Source organism: Trichechus manatus, unplaced genomic scaffold, assembly GCF_000243295.1.
Source record: "Trichechus manatus latirostris isolate Lorelei unplaced genomic scaffold, TriManLat1.0 scaffold00011, whole genome shotgun sequence".
NCBI lineage: Eukaryota > Metazoa > Chordata > Mammalia > Sirenia > Trichechidae > Trichechus > Trichechus manatus.
In genome coordinates, this window is record NW_004443947.1 from 30,938,618 (window position 1) to 30,961,282 (window position 22,665).

Genomic DNA, 22,665 nt, shown 5'->3' on the forward strand with positions numbered 1-22,665 from the left:
TAACTGGATATCCATCTGCAAAAAACTGAAACAAGACCTATACCTCACACCATGCACAAAAACTAACTCAAAATGAATCAAAGACTTAAATATAAAATCAAAAACAGTAAAGATCATAGAAGAAAAAAATAGAGACAATGCTAGGAGCCCTAATACATGGCATAAACACAATATGAACCATAAGTAACAATGCACAAGCACCAGAAGAGAGACTAGATTAATGGGAGCTCCTAAAAATCAAATACTTATGCTCATCAAAAAACTTCACCAAAAGAGTAAAAAGACAACCTACAGACCGGGAAAAATTTTTGGCTACGACAAATCCGATCAGCGTCTAATCTCTAAAATCTACAAGATATACTGCAAAACCTCAACAACAAAAAGACAAATTATCCAATTAAAAAATGGGCAAAGGATATGAACAGTCACTTCACCAAAGAAGATATTCAGGTGGCTAACAGACACATGAAGAAATGCTCACGATCATCAGCCATTAGAGAAATGCAGATCAAAACTACAATGAGATATCATCTCACCCCACCAAAGCTAGCATTAATCCAAACAACACAAAACAATAAATACTGGAGAGGTTGTGGAGAGACTGGATCACTTATACGCTGTTGGTGGGAATGTAAAATGGTACAACCACTTTGGAAATCGATTTGGTGCTTCCTTGAAAAGCTAGAAATAGAAGTACCATACAATCCAGCTATCCCACTCCTTAGAATAGATCCTAGAGAAATAAGAGCTGCCATACAAATAGATATATGCACACTCATGTTCATTGCAGCACTGTTCACAATAGCAAAAAGATGGAAACAACCTAGGTGCCCATCAACGGACCAATGGCTAAACAAACTATGGTATATCCACACAATGGAATACTACACAATGATAAAGAACAATGAGGAAGCGTGAAACATCTTATAACATGGAGGAAGCTGAAGCTCATTATGCTGAGTGAGTTTAGTCAGTCACAGAAGGACAAATATTGTATAAGACCACTACAATAGGAACTCAAGAAAAGGTTTAAACACAGTAGAAAACATTATTTGATGGTTACAAACGGGGGAGGGAGGGGAGGGTTATTTACTAACTAGATAGTAGATAAGAATTATCTTAGGTGAAGGGAAGGACAGCACTCACTACATGGGAAGTCAGCGCAAGTAGACTAAACCAAATCTAAGAAGTTTCTTGAATACATACTTTGAGGGACAGAGTATCAGGGGAGTGATCTGGAGACCATGCTTTCAGGTGACATCTAGTTTAACTGGCATAACAAAGCTTATTAAGAAAATGTTCTGCATCTTACTTTGGTGAGTGGCATCTGGGGTCTTAAAAGCTTGCAAGCGTCCATCTAAGATGCATCAACTGGTCCCAACCACTTGGAGTAAAGGAGAATGAAGAACACCAAAGACATGAGGAAAGTATTAGCCCAAGAGACAGAAAGGGCCCCATAAACCAGAGACTTCATCAGCCTGAGACCAGAAGAACTAGATGGTGCCCGGCTACCACCAGTGAATGCCCTGACAGGGAACACAACAGAGTCCTGGTTGGAGCAGGAGAAAGGTGGGGTGCAGAACTCAAATTTTAGTAAGAAGACCAGTCTTAATGGTCTGACTGAGACTGGAGGTACCCTGGAAAGCATGGCCCCTGGATTCTCTATCAGCCCAGGGCTAAACAATTTCCGAGGTCAACTCTTCAGACAGGATTGGGCTGGACTGTGGGACATAAAGTGATACTCGTGAGGAGTGTGCCTCTTAGTTCAAGTAGATACAAGAGACTAAATGGGCAGTTTCTGTCCTGAGGTGAGATGGGAAGGCAGAGAGGGTTAGGAGCTGGTTAAATGCACATGTGGAGTTGGGTGGAAAGGAGGAGTGTGCTGTCACAGTATGGGAAGAGCAATTAGAGTCACATAACAATGTATGTATAAATTTTTGTATGGGAAAAAATAAAAAAAAGAAAGAAAGAAAAAAGCAATTAACAGACCCAGATCCAGAAATGACCCAGATATTCAGATGTTAGAACTATGAGGCAGAAATTTTAAATGCACTATGACTAATCGTGAAGCCACCATCAGTCTGTCAGTTTGTTGTACTGTGATGGCTTGCATATTGCTATGATGCTTTTCTATTGAAATATTTTTCTTTTCTTTTGATTTTGGAATTAGGTAAATTGTTCTTTAAAAAAAAAAAAAAAAAAGATGCCACTTTGATGATTAAGTTGCATTTGACCCAAGCCATGATCTTTTCAATTACTTCAAATGCCTACAGAAGTTGGATAATGAAAAAAGAAGACAGAAGAAGAATTAATGCATTTGAACTGTGGTGTTGGTGTTGGCGAAGAATATTGAATATACCATCAACTGTCAGAAGAACAAACAAATCAGTCTTAGAAGAAATACAACTAGAATGTTCCTTAAAAGAGAAGACTTCAACTTGTTTACTTTGAACATGTCATGAGGAAAGACCAATCTCTAGAAAAAGACATCACCTTTGGTAAAGTAGAGGGTCAGCAAAAATGAGGAAAATCCTCAGGAAGATGTACTAACACAATATTTGCAATGATGGACTCAAACATGTCAACGATCATGAAGATGGTGCAGAAGGTCACCATAGATGAAGCCAACTTGACAGTAACTTACAACAATAATCGAAAGGCCCTAGTAGAAATGGTGGATAATCTACTTGGTGGAGGTTTCAACAGAGAGATAGGAACTATAAAAAATGAGTAAAAAATTATTAAGATAAAAATTGAAGTGAATTATGAGAAATAAAAATCAAGTATTAAGACATTAAGAATCCCCGCAGTGGTTTTGTCAGCAGACTAGACCAAGTGGGAGAAAGAATTAATAAACTTCAATAAAATCAGTAAATTTTGAATATAGGATAATACAAATTATAGAAAATTATAAAAGCAGTGAAAACTAAAAAATAATAAAGCATGCAAGATCTGTGGGACAAAATAAAACAATAATTAGAGTTCCAAAAGGAGAAGAGAGATAAAGTAAAATATATTTAAAAGTATTTGAAGAGATATTCAAATGATTTTCCAAAATATATAAAGAAAACAAATAGCAGACAACAGAAGTTCAAAGAAATCTTTGAAGAGTAAATATAAAGGAAAATCTATCTAGGTACATCATAGACAAGCTGCTGAAAACAAAAGTAACTGCATTAAATGTTACAGTTAAAAGAATACATTTCAGAAAAAGTGCTGAGTGAATGAAAAACAAGTTGCTGTATAATGTAAATAGAATGATTTCATATATATAAAGTTTAAAAATAATACTATATATTGTTCATGGGAACATATGTGTAGACCAAGTATAAAAAATTACACAGGAATAGCAAACTCAAATACTGCCTAGTTTTTCACTCTGAGGAGGAGAGAGATGAGGAAGAATGAGATCCAAGAAAGTTACATGAAGGCTTCAACTTATAATATTTGATTTAAAAGAAAGGCTTTATTTTATATATCTCAAAGTGTTAAGATTTGAGCAAGTTAGGTGGTGGTTCACAAAAGTTATACTATTTTCTATATTTTTCTCTATTTCTGAACTATTTTATGATAGAAATAATTTATAAGCTTTAAAATACAAGTCTTGTGTTTTGGCTCAGATAAATATGAAGTCTAGAGATAGGAAATACATCTTGACCCATGCTTTGCTTCTACGTCTCTGACATTCTCTTAACTCACCTTCTTGAGTGGGCTTCTCTATGGTAATTAAATTGCTGTAGCCATTACTACTTTACATCCACATACCCTACCCACCAGTGAAAGAGAGACTGGCTTTGCCTCGTCACCTCAATAATGATAATAACAGATATTCATAAGTGACCACTTATCCAATTCTCCTATCAACAAGATCAAGTGCCCTGATTGCCTTAGCTTAATTTACTGACTCTGTCCCTAAAGCTGGAGAATAAATCAGGTTCCCTGGAATAACATGAATGTCCAAAAGGAAATAAGGAGCTGATGGCAATGGTGTGAATGTTTCCTGGGGGGTAGAAACTAAAAGGTCCAATGTAGTCTGATTCTTGAGTGAAGAAGAAGACATATTTGCAATTTTCTTTTGAGTGTTGCAGTTCTGTAAATGGAAGTTCCTGTATCTACAGCAAAAACCAAAAACCAAACCCACTGCTCTCAAGTCGATTCCAACTCAAAATGACCCTATGTATTTGCACAGTGGCTTATATTTTCAGATATGAAAAGGTCTTCAGATGTGGTGTAGAAGCCCAGTGAGAGGAAACAATGAAGGGAAGGGGTTAGATAGAGGTACAGATTCTAACAAATGGGCAGTAAGGCCTGCCCAGTTGATTTGATGGATGATCAAGGATTTTAAAAACTTGGCACTATTTTACTGCCTTTTCCACATTCTTGCTCTTACAGTACTTCCTCTAACATCTGGTCATCATTGCATGCTCAAGTTACAACGCTTTAAAATTTGAGAGGTAGAGGAAGACTCTTATTTTGTTCCCATCCTAGTGACTCAGCCAATAAGGCATGAGCTGTCATAAACAATCACCAGGCCCAACTCAGCACACAGCAGCAGATTCACCCTTTCCCCAATGGGCCATCAAGCTTGGATAGTGAGTCTCTTATGAGTGACCATGATGAATATTTATAGGATACCCTGATTCTTTGGTAAAACTAAGGAACTGGAAAACCTGGCGGCTGAAAAGGTGAGTCTCAGAATTGAATTCAGTTTGAAGCAGAGAAATGAAATGATGTGTTACTTCTTACGCTGAGATATATGGAGCAAAAGTCATACCCATTTTACATAATTGAGTTTCAACTGCATTTTAGAGAATAACTCAACTAATAACTAAACTAGAAATCCTTAACTTTCTCCAACCTCTTTAGAAGAGTTTTATTTGAACAATTAAATGCATATTTGACTTCAACAGAAAGGGTTTAAGCAGAAATAAACAGAATTTTTCTCACATATATCATGACAATTACATTTATGACCTGGTCAAGCAATAGTTCCACTTAGAGATCTGGAGGGACTAAATGATATTTAAAGGTCCATGGAATATAAATACTGACACCTTTATAAACAGATTTCAGTGCTGCTGAACACGGTAAGGTTTTTGTGCTAAAGGCTAAGGGTAGGTTTTGAATTGATACAATTCTTTTCAGTAGACATTATTCTACCAATGCTTTCTATTTAAGAGGTCCACAGAGACTGTGATAGTTACACCTGTTTAAAGTGTGTTACAAGAGAGAGAAATCCAATAACACAATTGCCATGAGAAATTAATGTTATTATTTCCACATCCCAGACTCCTCTGGGTCTTGATCTGAAAGAACTGTAGCAAGCCAGAATGTTATCAGAGAGAACTGTTAGACTCACAGCACCCTGAGGAAAAACCACATGGTCTCCTTCATGATAGAACAAATTCAATTAGAACCCAGCCTCACACGCAATACCTTTAAGTAAATCAGTGCACAACCTTTCTTGACGCTTGTACCCAAGCTATAACAGAAAGAGAGGAAGGGGCTGCTAAAAACAGGGAACTCCTCAGCTATTGTTTGTCTCTTAATGAAGGAATCTGTCCATCCACAGGTATTGACTGGGCTCCAATGATCTGCTTAAACCTGTGACATGCACCAAAAGGTTATCATACTCAACTGCACATGGCATTTGTAGGACACTTCAATTTACAGGAGTCCTTGGTGATACAAACGGTTAATAAGCTTGGCTGCTAAACAAAATGATGGTGGCTCAAGTCCAACCTTTTGTTTAGCAGCCAAGGAAAGGCCTGATGATCTACTTCAGAAAAATCAACCACTGAAAACCCTATGGAGTATAGCTCTACTCTGACACACATGGGGTCACATGAGTCAGAACTGACTAGATGGTTACTGATCTGGTTTTAAATTTACAAATCAGTATTTCTCTTGGCTCTTACCCATTCTCTCTCACTCTCTCTCTCTTTCACGCACACACACACACACACACACTCACACACCCCACAAAGCATTATTTCTTCAAGAAACTTGCAATGAGATTATGGGTGGGGAAACAGAAGATAATGAATGTTCTTGAAACAATTAAGTGAAAATACAGAACTGCAACTTTATATTTTAAAGCAACATGAGCTATATGCATATTATATTCCAGGAAATATGTTGAATGTTTTACATATTCTATTTATTCAAAAAATGTATATAAAGCAAGTGGTCAGTAAAATGCTGGAAGGCATGACGGTGCAATGATTAACTTAAAAAAAAAAATAATAGGACTGATCCCTGCTCTCCTGAAACTCACGGTCTGGTTGGGGAAGACACATATTATTAAAAATTATTCCACCAATGAATGTACAGTTACCTGGGACAAGTGCCTTTAAAGACAGGGATGGCTTGTGTTTCGGCTTGTAATAGAGGAAACTGACCTAATGAAGGATGTCAGGCACTTTCCAAGAAAGTGCCACTTAAACTGAGACAGGAAGGATAAACACGTCCATTCTGTTTCATTCCCCCCTCACAACAACAGGATGAAATAGTGTCTTAGGCTAGGATCTCTAGAGAAGCAAAACCAGTAAACCATATAAATAAACATAGAGAGAGATTTATATCAAGGAAATGGCCCACATGATTGCAGAGATTGAAATGTCCCAAGTCCATGGGGCAAGATAGAGTCTTATCCTGATTCACATAGCCGCCGGGGCCGGCAAACTCGATATCAACAGGTCAGAGAGCAGGACTCTTGCTCACAGGCTGCAAAGACCAACGAATCCCAAGATGGACAGGCAAGACAGTAGATAAGATCCTAGCTTGTCTCAAAAACTAGAGTCAGATGAACACAAGCCAGCTGCAGGATCTAGGGCGAGCAAAAGCCAGAAAGCCTTGCCAGAAAGTCCAGTTATATTTGATGCAGGCCACACCCCCAAGAAATCTCTCTTTCAACTGGTTGGCTACTCGTAGCAGACCCCATCACAGAGGTGATTACATCAAATCTCGTCATGGAAGTGATCACATCATCATATGACTGCCAAACTATATCATAACTGCCAAACCACCGAGAATCATGGCCCAGCCAAGTTGACACACAACCTTAAAGATCACAGATAGGTATGATTGTTATTCCTCATTTCAGTATTGTGGAAACTGAGTCTTAGCGGCTAAGGAATCTAAGTTCTCTTAGTTGATTAAGTTGCTGCACTCAAATCCAGGACCTTCAATGCCAGAGCCCTCACTTGTATCCATTGTATGATGCAAACATGTGTTTCTCCTCCTTGCGCTGTGGCAAAGGATAGTCCCAGGACAGGCAACATCAGTCTCACCTGGAAGTTTGTTAGAAATGCAAATTCTGCTCCCACCCCAGCCCTACTGAATTAGAAACTCTAGAGGTGGGCCCAGAAATCCGGCTTAACAAGAACTTCAGGTGATTCCCATGCAGGCTCAAATCTGAAAAGCACTCCATTCTGGTTTGTCAAGAGAGAAAGGGTTTTCAGGGCCATACAAAAAAAGGAAATTTCATAAAAGGCTTTGTCTCACACTCTACCTGACTTACTCTCTATTGGGCTCCACTTAATTATATTAATATGGATAAATTTTTTTTCTCCTGAACGATTTCCCCTTTTTGCCACACTCACACTATCTCACTGTTTGAGAGTAAATCTCTTTCCTAAAAATGCTGCATCCCTGTAGAAACAGAAATTATTTCCCTGATAGATCTTATCTATATATGTTTCAATGATATTGAGTAACACACATTGTGAAATATATAAAATCCTATCAACAAACAGCCAAGTGGAACAGAGACATTTTTAGATTAAACTATGCCCATTATCCTAGTTCTAAGACCCTCTCCCTATATTTACTAGCAGCTAATAAATAAGACTTGCAAATGCAATAATTTATCTGCATAAACCAAAAATTAAAAAAAAAAAAACTCTTTGCCATCAAGTTGATTCCGGCTCATCTGTCCTATAAGACAGGGTAGAACTTCCCCATAGAGTTTCCAAGAAGCACCTGGTGGATTTGAACTGCTGACCTTTTGGTTAGCAGCCATAGCACTTAACCACTACACCACCAGGGTTTCCTATGTATGCTTGATAAATATATTTGTTGTAAGAATGTGTGCCTTTGTTTACTTGAGCTGGGTAGTGGAATTGGCTCACTTTGGCTATAAACTACCCAACAGTCTTGTGATGGTTAACCTATCTATAATACTCACCAGACTCCTACTGATGTAACACACCGTACCACATCCTGGGTGAGTCGTCTTCTTAGGCAGAGGGCACCACATGAGCTGGTTTGCCCCTACAGCTGTGGAAACGAATTTAAGCTGCCTCTGGTGGACTTTGCCCAACACAATGCAAAGGCTTATTTATCATGAACTCACTATCTCCCCTTCTTTTCAACTTTATAGACAAATCAGGCTGATTGTCTTTCAGATTCTGCTTACCTTGGGCATTGTAGTTCTCCCCTCAACACACATTCCCCTCCTCAAGCCCCCATCATTGAGGGTGACCAAAGCTCTCCCCTACAACTGAAGAGCTCTAGAGGAAGCTAACCCCACCCTTCGCCCTAAGGGTCAGGCTTGTGACTCCAGGCATTATCTAATCAGCATATTCCTATCCCTGACTAAGACATAGTTTTCTGGAACTCCTGGAAAGAATCTTCCTTATTCTTCTACAGAGAGCTTTGTAAAGAGACCCTCTCTCCCCCTATATATGGATGAGGAAGCATGCTGCCCCAGTAATTATTACCAGTTACCTTCAAGTTGATTCTGACTCATGGCAACCCCATGTGTGTCAGAGTAGAATTGTGCTCCAATAGGGTTTTCAATGGCTGATTTTTCAGAAGTGGATCACCAGCTCTGTCTTCTGAGGTGCTTCTGGATGGAATCGAGCCTCCATCCTTTCATTTAGCAGCCAAGCTGTTAACCATTTTACACCACGCAGGAACTCCCAGGAGTTGTCTGCAGCCCTGTTTTTACCACAGACAAAGCTGGGACCACACCTGGCTAAGAGGAGAGATGAAGTGACGTAGACGGGTCCTCGACGATATAATTTGAAAGTTGAATCAAACTAGTCCTGAAACTCAGTCTCTAGACTTTCCAGTTATCTGAGCCAATAAATCGCCTTTACTATTGAAGTCAATTTGAAGTAAGTTTTTTTCTTATTTGTAGCCCTAACACATTCTAAATTATATTGATCATTCCATTAAGAAGGGCAGTTTGGCAATGTTCAAAAGCTTTAGAAACATATGTACCCCCTGAGCCAGCAGTTCTTCTTCTAGGATTTATCCTAAGGAAATAGTTTAACAGCTATAAAGGTATTCATATGCACAAACCTATTCACAATCTTATTTAGAATAGTGAAATTCTGACAATAATCTACATTTCTAATGTGTAGCTAATCAAGTAAATTTGAGTATAACAGTGGCACAGTGGTTCAGTGTTAAGGCTGCTAACCAAAAGGTTGGCAGTTCGAATCCACCAGCTGCTCCCTGGAAACCCTATGGAGCAATTCCACTCTGTCCTATAGGGTTGCTATGAGTCAGCATCAACTCGACGGCAATGGATTTAACGGATAATACTAAATAAGACCCCTAGTGGCAAAGTGGTCAAAGTGCTCAGCTGCTAACCAAAAGGTTGGCAGTTCGAATCCACAAGCTGCTCCTCGGGAGAAAGATGTGGCAGTCTGCTTCCGTAAAGATTTACAGCCTTGGAAACCCTACGGGGTCGCTATGAGTCAGAATCAACTTGATGGCAGTATGTCTGTTTTTTTTGTTTTGTTTTGTTTTGTTTTTGGTATAGTAATGCATAATACATACAATGAAAAATGATGACATAGCTATAGTATTTGCTTAAAGCTATACCTCATATACAGAAAACAGGTTTAAGACAGTGTGTTTTATTAATCCATTTTATAAAAAGTGTATTACAGTAATGATGCTAATGTCTTCCCTGAGCTTGAAGTACCAAGAGCTTTAGCCACATTATTGCAGGAGTTCTCAGCCCTGGCTTCATGACAATCATCTAGAGAATGATTAAATAAACCACCATTCAAGCCAGCCTTTCTGGAGAGCTGGGGGTCATGCACTGAAATTTTTGTAAGATCATGGGTGATTCTCTCTTATCCACTGGACAACACTATAAGTAAAGGGCTATTTGTACACCTTTCTGGCATAGATGTGGAAATCTTAGAAAGATTAAGTAGCGTGCCTCCTGCAACATAGAAGAGCCCAGACTCTACCCAGGGCTGTCTGACTTTAAAAACCATGCATCTTGATGATCATAACAAATTTTCTTTTGGTGAATGACAGTGAAAATGTGAAGAATTTGGGGGCAAAGCAAAAAGAAAGCCAGAAAATTCACAAAAACTTTGTATCTCTGGGTGATGGTATTACAGGTAGTTTTTCTTTCTCGCAAATTGAAATATCCTATTAAAATAAAAGTCCACTATTTTCAATTATCTGACAAAATAGATTCTAGAATACTTGCTTCGATATTTCAACAGAGCCAGATATATCTCTCCCTAAAAATTCTTCTATAAATGTTATTCAGGAAGCCTACTGGCTATAAGTACAGGCCTGTGGATTCACAAGTCCCAGTTCCTTCCCCCAGCAAAAGCTGCTGTGCTGAACAGGCTCTGCTGCCTCCCACCAGGCTCCAGGTCTCCTTCTGCTTCAACAGGAGTAGCTCCATCTTCTGCGTGAAATTTCTTTTGAAGAAAAGTTCTGTGCGTAAAAATATTTGAAAACCACTGATCTGAACTAACTTATTTGTCAGGTGAAGAGAAGGTAATTTAGTGAATGAAAAGCTGAAAAGCTTTCTTCATGATGATGAACACCAGGGCTCAGGCCCCTTGACTGGCAGCCCAGGACACTGGTGTATGAGTTTCTTATTGCTGCTGTAACAAATTATCATACACTTAGTGGCTTAAAACAACACAAATTTATTATTTTACAGTTCTACAGGTCTCACTGGACTAAAACCAAGGTGTTGGTTGGATGGTGTTCCTTCTGGAGGCTTTAGGATAGATTCTGTCTTCTTGCCTTTTTCACCTTATAGGGGATTCCCATATTCTTGGCTTATGGCCCCTTTCTCCATCTTCAAAGCCAGCAGCACCAGGCTGAGTCCTTCTCACGTTGCCATCTCTTTGGTTCTCTCTTCCATAGTCACAACTCCCTCTGGCCACAGCTGGTAAAGGGTCTCCACTTTTAAGGACCAAAGTAATCTCATCTTAAGGTCCTTAATTTAATCACATCTGCACAATCTCTTTTGCATGTAAAATAATTCACTCACAGGTTGCCAGATTATGACGTGGGTATCTTTGGAAGGCCATTATTGTGCCTACAACAGTGAGTGCCAGTGTTTCTGTTTTTTGTTTTCCTCTCCGCACACTTGAGGGATACAACACACTCATTAACATCAACTCGTCAAGACAATGATTCCCAAGCACAGAAACATACATCCCTAAGAAGTCCATGGGAGGAGCCCTGGTGGCGCAATGGTTAAGTACTAGACTACTCACTGAAAGTCGGGTGGTTCTTTGCAGCTGCTCTGCAAGAGAAAGATATGGCAATTTGTTTCCATGAGATTTACAGCCTTGGAAACCCTATGGGGCAACTCTACTCTGTCCTATAGGGTCACCGTAAGTTGGAATTGACTCAACAACCGTGGGTTTGGTTTAAAGTAGTCCATAAGGGGCCTGGGTGGCACAAGTGGTTTGCACTCAGCTACTAACCTAAAGATTTGCAGTTCAAACTCACCCAGCAGCTCCTCAGAAGAACACCCTGTGAATTGTTCTGTAAAGATTATAGCAAAAAAACAAAAAATACCCCTATGGAGCCGTTCTACTCTATAACACGAGGTCTCCTTGAGTTTCGGGCCAACCCAACAGCAGCTAACAACAAAAATGAAGAAGTCCATAAGGATGAGGGCAGACTTGAGGGAAGGAAACTATTTTATAAAGGGTTCTTTTGATCACAGATGCCCTTTCTCTATTTTAGGAATGGCATCTTATGAGCTCTTGGTGGTATGTGTGTCTGTGTTGGGGTTGAGGGGTGGGTTAGTAATGCTCTTGCCTAAACCCAGGGCGGGGGGGAAAAACATAGGATGAAGAAAATCCAGGCTTGCACTTTAAGCAGGTTTTTGCTTCTTCTCACAACACTCTCCAGAAAGTCAGGGAGAAGGGAATATCCTTGGCGTTTCCAGACATCCTTCTTAGGGTATCTAAAGACTACGGCAGGGTCTTTACGCATGAAAGCTGCCCCAGACTAGTCAGCCAAAGAGCAGACTGTCAGAGAAGTCTCTCAATATTCAGAAACATAAATCTACTTTTCTCCAGAGCCTGATCCAACTGCAGAGACCTTTCGACCTTCCCTCTAGTAATATGGCCTGCTGACTCGGGGGAATGACAAGGCTGCTCACACTTTGGGCCCCTAAGGAAAAACAGCTGTGGTATAATGGGTTGCTTTTGTGTAGCCTTTCTCCTAATGGTCTTATAACTCCCACCCAGGTGACTGGGCGGGACTGTACAGTTATGGTCATTGTGTCCTACTAAAGGGCTTTGTCAGTTTTACCATCCCACTGGGCTTGAAATGTGCCACCTCAGAGGTGGGAAAGAGAAGATTCCACTACCACCAAGGAAGAACAGCCAGGAGCCAGTGCGTCCTTTGGACCTGAGAGCCCTGTGCTGAGAAGCTCCTGGAAGCAGAAGAAAGAGAAAGAGAGCTTCAGAAGCAGCAGCAGAGATCCAGCAGCAGCCCACCGAGAGAGAAAGCTGAGTGCGTTTGAGCAGAAGCCTAGGGCCAGGGTGAGGTGTGCCTGTCTATGAGCATAGCGGGAAGAGGCTATCCTGATGGAAGAACGATATCCTTGAGTGTTCTTGAGCCTGAATTGTAGTCTGTTACTTCCCTAATAAACTCCATAATCATGAGTATGGTCTATGAGTTCAGTGTGGCCATTGCAATGAATTATCAGACCCAGCAGAGAAGTAGAGAGTGCCATTGGAGGGACGGTTGGTGTTAGAGTTGGTAAAGATGGCAGATGGAGGATATGGACTGTTGATCTTGAGTCTCCTTCCCCCTTGTGAAGTTAGAGGAGGTCAGACACCACCCCTAAGCCATTTTTTATAACAGCCTATCACCTTTTTCTTGTTCCTGGTGAGCAATGGGCTGCCTAGGATAGTCTATGCTCTTCTTGGTAGCCCTGGTTCTAAACCCTTAACACAGTGACCTCACCAGCACCATTTTTGCATATTCTCATAGAATACTTCTATAATTTATATGTAAGGGACATATTTTACTTGCATGAATATACAACTACAGCAAAAGAGACAGGTTGGGAGTATTTCTCTAGGAAAAATTACCATATGGGCACTCAGCCATAAAGAGAAACGAAGTCTTGATGCATGCCATAACATAGATGAACCTTGGAAACATTATGCTGAGTGAAATAAGTTAGTCGCAAAAAGACAAATACTGTATATCTCACTTATATGAGATAAGCAAATATATTAGAAACAAAGATTGTTAGTGGTTACCAGGGGTGGGAGGGAGGGGAAAAGAAGGAGTTTTTCTTAGGGGGCACTGAGATTCTGTTAATGGTGATGGAATAACTCAGAAAAGAGTGACAATGTTGGTACAATATGAAGAATGTAATCAATGTCACTGAATTTTACATGTAGAAATTATTGATTGGAAAATGTTTTGGTGTATATATTTTCACCACAATTTAAAAAAAAATACCATATGGATTTTGATACAGGGATTCAGCAAATCAGAATTTTCAGGTTACATACTAACACTTGTCATTTATTTTAGGTAGATTTTGTGGGAAATGTGAATTGTATTGCCAAAAAAATACATGTCCTTAAATGATTGAGTAGTATCACATAACCTCTTTGAAAATAAGCTGGCCATTCAATTCCTCAGGGCAAAAATGTCAAGTCTGTTCATCAAATAGCCCTTTTCCATTAGTAAGTTGCTCCAGGCAATGTCGCAGTCCTAAATCAAGGAGTGTAGTAATGCCTAATAGGAGGAGAAAGTCTTCCATTTGGCTCTGAAATCATCTCTCTGCACATCCCCTCCACACAAAATCCTTGGCCACATTGAAGGGGCAATGACATGCACCTTCAACACCCCCAGCCATCATTCCTTTAAATATCTGGTTCTTTGACCCTCTTGCCATCCTCCTCTCAAAGCTTGTAGAATATTCTTCAATCACAGAAACTTATGTCTGCCCACTCTCCTTTCTAGTGCAACACAGGAGGTTTAGAGAATGTGAGATTATGCTTAACACCATAAAATTGTACATTCATGACATTTCTGGAAAATTGCAAAGGACATTCATTTAACAAACACACTGAGAACCTATTAGTCATTTAATGCTTTAGGGCAGTGGTTCTCAACTTGGGTTATACCTTGAAATCACCTGGAAAACTCTAAAAAATATATACACCGACCCCTCACTTACAGACATGGTTACTTTCCCAAGACCAGGTCATTGTATGAAAATCGGTGTTATGCAAAAATGAACAGTTTTTTTTTTTTTTTTTCTTAGAAAATATGACCATAGAAATAATAACAGCTAAGGTTTACTGATGTGGTCATCACTGTGATGAGTCCATTTATAGTTTATTCTTCTGCAGTGAAGGAGGCTTGGAGGAGACAAAGCTGGATAAAGCTTTGTGACTGCAGGACCCACAGCTTAACCACTTCACCTTCCTCCCTGCTGAGTCAGAGCTTCCCTCATAGAGCTGCCTCCAGGGCTCCACTCCCACCCCTGCAAACCCTGCGTTCATGATCCAGGAGCCTGCTCTGCCCTCTGGGCCTGGAGAGTCACCAAGGCTTGGGGTTTCCTGCGAGGGCGGGCACTGGGAACCTGGCCACACACGGAGGCCCACTGAGGCAGAGGCTGCAGGCCCCGTTTAGCTCACTTCGGGACGTCATTAAATTCGCACATATTTCTTCCAAACACCCTCTCTGACGTCTCTTTCTTTCCTCCCTTCTTACCCCACAGCAATTTTGAGCTGCAGGGCTTCAAGCCGCATAGGAGCTGGCAACCCACAACAGGCACCCACTGGCTCTGTACTGCCTGCACATCTGCCCAGAGGCCGTGGCCATGGAGGAGGCTGACCCCACGTGGCAGCTGGACACCGTGCCCCCATCGCAGGGGAGAACTAACATAGTGCCTCATTCAAAAGATAAATTCCATGAACCCTCCATATACCCCTGCCCTCTTCACTGGACTAAAATCAAGGTGTGAAATTCTCTTTTCTGAAGGAGAAGGGTAAACCCCAGGAATAAGTGGGTTGAGTGTTAGTGGTTCTCAGAACATACTTTCAGAATCAGTACTGATGGGCAGCAAAGAATGTTACAACAGCAGAGCAGGGATGAGTTGGAAGCTGCACTCACTAAAGACACAAAACCTTTGGATGGCTATATACGGTGGAAACAAAGACGAACATAAAGCCTAGGCCTATAGCATAAACTGAAAGACAACTATTTTTCCTAAGGACAACAGTAAATAAAAGGCAGACGAGGAGCACACACCCAGAGGCTCTAACTTCTACGCTGCTTCTTTCCATGGTGTCTCTACCACTTTCTTCATTTGTAAATATACTATGAAATCCATGGAATAGGAAACATTTCACTATACTGAAAGCAGTGTTGAATGTTCATCATAGGTCTTCTGCACTGCTTAGCCAGTAATTCCAAAACAAGACAGATGTATTCTTGGCCACCATTTAATAGAGATCATTTTATAAGCCATGCCCTCCCTGGGCTGATTTGTTCCTCATAGACCTTGTAGTTGAAATTTGGAAGAGCTCTCAATGCAAGTCAATGAATAAGAAGCCTCTGTATGTTCTACCTCTTCAGGCAGATACTGGAGTAAAAAGCTTAAAAAAGTGACCTAATTAAGCCTTTCTGTAAGAGTTTTAAAGGAGCCCTGGAGGTGCAGTGCTTAAGCACTCGGCTGCTAAGCGAAAGTCCCGTGATTCAAACCCACCAACCACTGAGTAGGAGAAAGACGCGTCAGTCTGCTTCCATAAAGATTTAATTAAAAAAAAAAAAAAGTTGCTGCCGAGTCAATTCCAATTCATCGTTGGAAACCCTGTGGGGCAGTTCTACCTTGTCCAATAGGGTTGCTATGAGTCAGAATCAACCGGACGCCAATGGGTTTGGTTTGGCGAAGTTTTTTGTAAGAATTTTGGCTAAGAAGTGCATATGTTATTTTACAGCATTTTCTTTATTGTTGTTGAAATTATACACAGCAAACAATACATCAATTCAACAATTTCTACATGCACAATGCAGTGACATTGGTTATATTCTTCAAGTTGTACAACCATTTTTGCCCTCCTTTTGCAAATTGTTCCTTCTCTATTATCATGAATTCACTGCCCTGTAAACTTTTTGGTTGCTATTGTCAATTTGATGACACACAGATGTTGTTGTTGTTAGGTGCCATCGAGTTGGTTCTGACTCATAGTGACCCTATGTACAATAGAATGAAACACTGCCCAGTCCTGCACCGTCCTCACAATCATTGTTATAACCATATAGATAGTTCTTCAAAAGAGCACAATGTCCAAGGCAAACATTCTTTACTAAATTAACTAACTTATTGTTTGGTTTAAAGAAGATTGCGGGGATATTTTTGGTTTAAACTTTCAAGATTATCTCAGGGCAACAGTTTGGGGGTTCATCTAGTCTCAGTGACTCCAGAAACTCTGGATTTCATAAGAATGTGCAATTCTGTTCCACATTTCCCACTAATTGATCAGGGTTCTTCTATGGAATATTTGATCAAAATGTTCAGTAATGGTAACCAGGCATCACCCAGTTCTGGTCTCATGGCAAAGGAGGCAGTTGTTCCTGAAGGCAATTAGTCATACATTCCATTTCCTCCTCCTATTCCTGACTCAAGGAGTCCTGGTGGTGCAGTGGTTAAAGTGACTGACTGCTAACTGAAAGGTCAGTAGTTAAAAACCACCAGCAGCTCTGCCAGAGAAAGATGTGGCAGTCTCCTTCCATGGAGATTTATAGCCTTGGAAACCCTATGGGGTCGCTATGAGTTGGAATCGGCTTGAAGGCAGTGGGTTGCTTTCCTGACTCTCCATCTTCCTCTGCTGCTCCAGGTAAATAGAGACCAATTGTTGTGCTTTGGATGGCTGCTTGCAAGCTTTTAAGACCCTGGGCACTAGTCAGTGAACAAGGAGGTAGAATAAAAGCACTAAAAATGATTATTAGGTCAATTACCTGGGATGTCCTATGAAACCATGGCCCATTTTAGGTAAAACAGGAATTGCTACCTGAAGCCCATTTTTTTCTTTCCTTTTTTTTATTGTTTTCTTTAAGTGAAAGTTTACAATTCAAGTTAGTCTCTCATACAAAAATTTATACATAGTTTTGTGACCCTACTTGCTCTCCCTATATTGTGACAGCACACTCTTCCTTTCCATGCCGGATTTCCCGTGTCCATTCAACCAGCTCCTGACCCTCTCTCTCTGCCTTCTTTTCTCGCCTCTGGAAAGGAGCTCCCCATTTAGTCTCATGTATCTACTTGAGCTAAGAGGCACACTCTTCACAAGAATCATTTTATGTACCATAGTCTGGTCTAACCTTTGAAGAGTAGTCCTCGGGAATGGTTTTAGTTTTGAGCTAACAGAGAGCCTGGGGGCCATGTCTTCCAGGGTCCCTCCGGTCTCAATCAAACCACTAAGTCTGGTCTTTTTACTAGAATCTGAGTTCTGCACCCCACTTTTCTCCTGCTCCATCAGGGACTCTCTGTTGTGTTCCCTCTCAGTGCAGTCATTGTGGTAGCTGGGCAGCATCTAGTTCTTCTGATCTCAGGCTGATGAAGTCTCTGGTTTATGTGGCCCTTTCTATCTCTTGGGCTAATATGTTCCTTGTGTCTTTCGTGTTCTTCATTCTACTTTACTCCAGGTGGGTTGGGATCAATTGATGCATCTTAGATGGCTGCTTGCTAGCTTTTAAGACCCCAGGTGCCACTCACCAAAGTGGGATACAGAACATTTTCTTAAAAAACTTTGTTATGCCAATCGACCTAGATGTCCCCTGAAAGCATGGTTACCTTCCAGATTTCTCCATGTTGTAAGATGTTTCATGGATTCATCATTGTTCTTTATCATTGTGTAGTATTCCATTGTGTGAATATACCATAATTTGTTTATTTATTTGTCCGTTGATGGACACCTAGGTTGTTTCCATCTTTTTGCTATCAGGAACAATGCTGCAATGAACATGGGAGTGCATGTATCTATTAGTGTGACGGCTCTTAATTCTCTAGGATATATTTCAAGGAGGGGGATTGCTGGATCTTATGGTACTTCTATTTCTAGCTTTTTAAGGAAGTGCCAAATCAATTTCCCGAAGCGGTTGTATCATTTTACATTCCCACCAACAGTGTATAATTGTTCCAGTCTCTCTACAACCTCTCCAACATTTATTATTTTGTGTTTTTTGGATTAATGCTAGCCTTCTTGTGGTGAGATGGTATCTCTTTGTAGTTTTGATTTGCATTTCTCTAATGGCTAATGATCGTGAGCATTTTCTTATGTGTCTGTTTGCCACCTGAATGTCTTCTTTGGCAAAGTGACTGTTCATATCCTTTGCCCATTTTTTAATTGGGTTGTTTGTCTTTTTGTTGTTGAGGTTTTGCAGTATCTTGTAAATTTTAGAGAATAGATGTTAATCGGATTTGTCGTAGCCAAAATTTTTTTCCCAGTCTGTAGGTTGTCTTTTTACTCTTTTGGTGAGGTCTTTTGATGAGCATAAGTGTTTGATTTTTAGGAGCTCCCAGTTATATAGTTTCTCTTCTGGTGTTTGTGGATTGTTACTTATGGTTCATATTCTGTTCATGCCATGTATTAGGACTCCTAGCATTGTCCTTATTTTTTCTGCCATGAACTTTATTGTTTTTGATTTTATATTTAGGTCTTTGATTCATTTTGAATTAGTTTTTGTGCCTGGTGTGAGGTATGGATCTTGTTTCAGTTTTTTGTGGATGGATATCCAGTTCTGCCAGCACCATCTACTAAAGAGACTAATGGACTTTGGGCCTTTGTCAAATATCAGCTGCTCATAGGTGGATGAATTTATGTCTGGATTCTCTGTTCTGTTCCATTGGTCTATGTATCTCCTGTTGTACTGCTACCAGGCTGTTTTGACTACTGTGGCGGTATAATAGGTTCTAAAATCAGGTAGTGTGAGCCTTACCACTTTGTTTTTCTTCTTCAGTAATGCTTAACTTATCTGAGGCCTCTTCCCTTTCCATATGAAGTTGGTGATTTGTATCTCCATCTCCTTAAAAAATGCTGGTGGAATTTAGATCAGGATTGCATTGTATCTGTAGATCGCTTTGGGCAGAATTGACATTTTCACAATGTTGAGTCTACCTATCCATGAGCAAGGTATGCTTTTCCACTTATGCAGGTCTCGTTTAGTTTCTTGCAGTAATGTCTTTTTGTTTTCATTGTACAGATCTTTTACATCTCTGGTTAGATTTATTCCTAAGTATTTTATCTTCTTGGGGGCTATTGTAAATGCTATTGATTTGGTGATTTCCTCTTCGAGATTCTCTTTGTTGGTGTAGAGGAATCCAACTGATTTTTGTATGTTTATCTTGTATCCTGATACTTTGCTGAAATCTTCCATAAGTTCCAGTAGTTTTCTTGTGGATTCTTCAGGGTTTTGTGTTTAAGATCATATCATCCCCAAATAGAGATACATTTACTTCTTCCTCACCAATCTGGATGCTCTTTATTTCTTTTTCTAGCCTAATTACTCTGGCTAGGACCTCCAGCACAATGTTGAATACAAATGGTGATGGAGGGCATCCTTGTCTGGCTCCTATTCTCAAGGTGAGTGCTTTCGAACTCTCTCCATTTAGGATGACGTTGACTGTTGGTTTTGTATAAATTCCCTTCATTATGTTGAGGAATTTCCCTTCTATTCGTATTTTGCTGAGAATTTTTATCATGAATGGATGTTGGACTTTGTCAAATGCCTTTTCTGCATCAATTGATAAGATCATGTGGTTCTTGTCTTTTGTTTTATTTATGTGATGGATTACATTGATTGTTTTTCTAGTGTTGAACCATCCCTGCCTACTTTGTATAAATCCCATTTGACCATGGTGAATTATTTTTTTAATATGTTGTTGAATTCTATTTGCTAGAATTTTGTTGAGGATTTTTGCACCAATGTTCATGAGGGATATTGGTCTGTAATTTTCTTTTTTTGTGATGTCTTTACCTGGTTTTGGTGTCAGCATTATGCTGGCTTCATAGAAAGACTTTGGGAGTATTCCATCCTTTTCTATGCTCTGGAATACCTTTAGCAGTAGTGGTATTAACTCTCCTCTGAAAGTTTGGTAGAATTCTCCAGTGAAGCCATCCAGGCCAGGGCTATTTTTTGTTGGGAGTTTTTAAACTACCTTTTCAATCTCTTTTTTTGTTATATGTTTATTTAGTTGTTCTACCTCTGTTTGTGTTAGTTTAGGTAGGTAGTGAGTTTCTAGAAATTTGTCCATTTCCTCTAAGTTTTCTAATTTGTTAGAGCACAATTTTTCACAGTATTCTGTTATGATTCTTTTAATTTTAGTTGGGCCTGTTGTGCTATCACCCATCTCATTTCTTATACGGGTTATTTGCTTCCTCTCCTGTTTTTCTTTTGTCAGTTTGGCCAAACGTTTATCGATTTTGTTGATCTTTTCAAAGAACTAGCTTTTGGCCTTGTTAACTCTTTCAATTGTTTTTCTATTCTCTGTTTCATTTAATTGTGCTCTAATTCTTATTATTTCCTTTCTTCTGGCTCCTGAGGGCTTCCTTTGCTGCTCTCTTTCTACTTGTTCCAGTTGTAGGGTTAATGTTTTGATTTTGGCCTTTTTTCTTTTTGAATGTGTGCATTTATTGCTATAAACGGACCTCTGAGCACTGCTTTTGCTGTGTCCCAAAGGTTCTGGTAGGATGTGTTTTCATTCTAGTTTGATTCTGTGAATTTCTTTATTCCATCCTTAATTTCTTCTATAACCCAGTAGTTTTCAAGCAAGGTGTTGTTCAGTTTCCATGCGTTTGATTTATTTTTTTTCCTTGCTTTTTCTGTTATTACTTTCCATTTTTATGGCTTTATGGTCAGAAAAGATGCTTTGTAATATTCTGATGCTTTGGATTCTGTTAAGGCTTGCTTTATGGCCTAATATGTGGTCTATCCTGGAGAATGTTCCATGTCCACTGGAAAACAAAGTACAGTTGGTTGCTGCTGGGTGGAGTGTTCGGTATATGTCTATGAGATCAAGTTGTTTGATTGTAGCATTTAGATCTTCCGTGTCTTTATTTAGCTTCTTTCTGGATGTTCTGTCCTTCACCAAAAGTGGTGTGTTGAAGTCTCCTACTATTAATGTGGAGCTGTCTATCTCTGTTTCCAGTGCTGTTAGAGTTTATTTTATGTATTTTGGAGCCCTGTCATTGGGTGCGTAAATATTTATTATAAATATGTCTTCCCGGTATACTGATCCTTTAATCATTATATAGTGTCCTTCCTTATCCTTTCTGGTGGATTTTACTTTAAAGTCTATTTTGTCAGAGATTAATATTGCCATTCCTGCTTTTTTTTGATTGTTGTCTGCTTGATATATTTTTTTCCATCCTTTGAGTTTTAGCTCATTTGTGTCTGTAAGTCTAAGGTGTGTCTCTTGTAGGCAGCATATAGACAGACCGTGTTTTTTTATCCATTCTGTCACTCTCTGCCTCTTATTGGTGTATTTAGTCCACTTACACTTAGCATAATTATTAATAAGTATGAGTTTAATGTTGTCATTTTGATATCTTGTTTTGTGTGTCACTGACAGTTTGTTCCATTTAATTTTCTGTGCTAAGTCGTTTTTCTTTATGTATTTTCTTTTCATCTTTTTCATTGTTGTTGATTTTGTATTTGCTAAGACTTTATATTTTTCTTTTTTTATTTTGATGCATAGGATTGTTAGTTTCCTTTGTGGTTAACTTAACATTTACCCCTATTTTTCTAAGTTTAAACCAGTGTTTTATTATATAAAGATATTACCTTGACTTCCTCTCCATATGAAAAAACTATGTCTACATTTTTTTAGTCCCTCTTTTTTGTTTTAATGTCATCTTTTACATATTGACATCTCTGTTTCCCTATTTTCAGTGGTTTAGCTTTGATTTATTTTTGTGACTTCCCTACCTGAGTTGATATCTGATTGCTCTGTCCTGTGTTCTAGTCTTGCGTTGTTATCTGATGTTATTGATTTTCTAATCAGAGGACTCCTTTTAGAATTTCTTGTAATTTTGCTTTGGTTTTTGCAAATTCCCTAAACTTCTGTTTATCTGGAAATGCCCTAATTTAACCATCATATTTGAAAGACAGTTTTGCTGAGTATATAATTCATGGCTGGCAATTTTTTTCGTTCAGTGCTTTATATATGTCATTGCATTGCCTTCTTGCCTGCATGGTTTCTGAGGAGTAGTCTGAGCTTAGTCTTATTGACTCTCCTTTGTATATGACTTGTCGTTTATCCCTAGCTGCTCTTAAAATTCTCTCTTTATCTTTGGTTTTAGCAAGTTTGATTATATGTCTTGGTGACTTTCTTTTGGGATCTACCTTATGTGGTGTTCGATGAGCATCTTGGATTGATATCTTCTCATCTTTCAT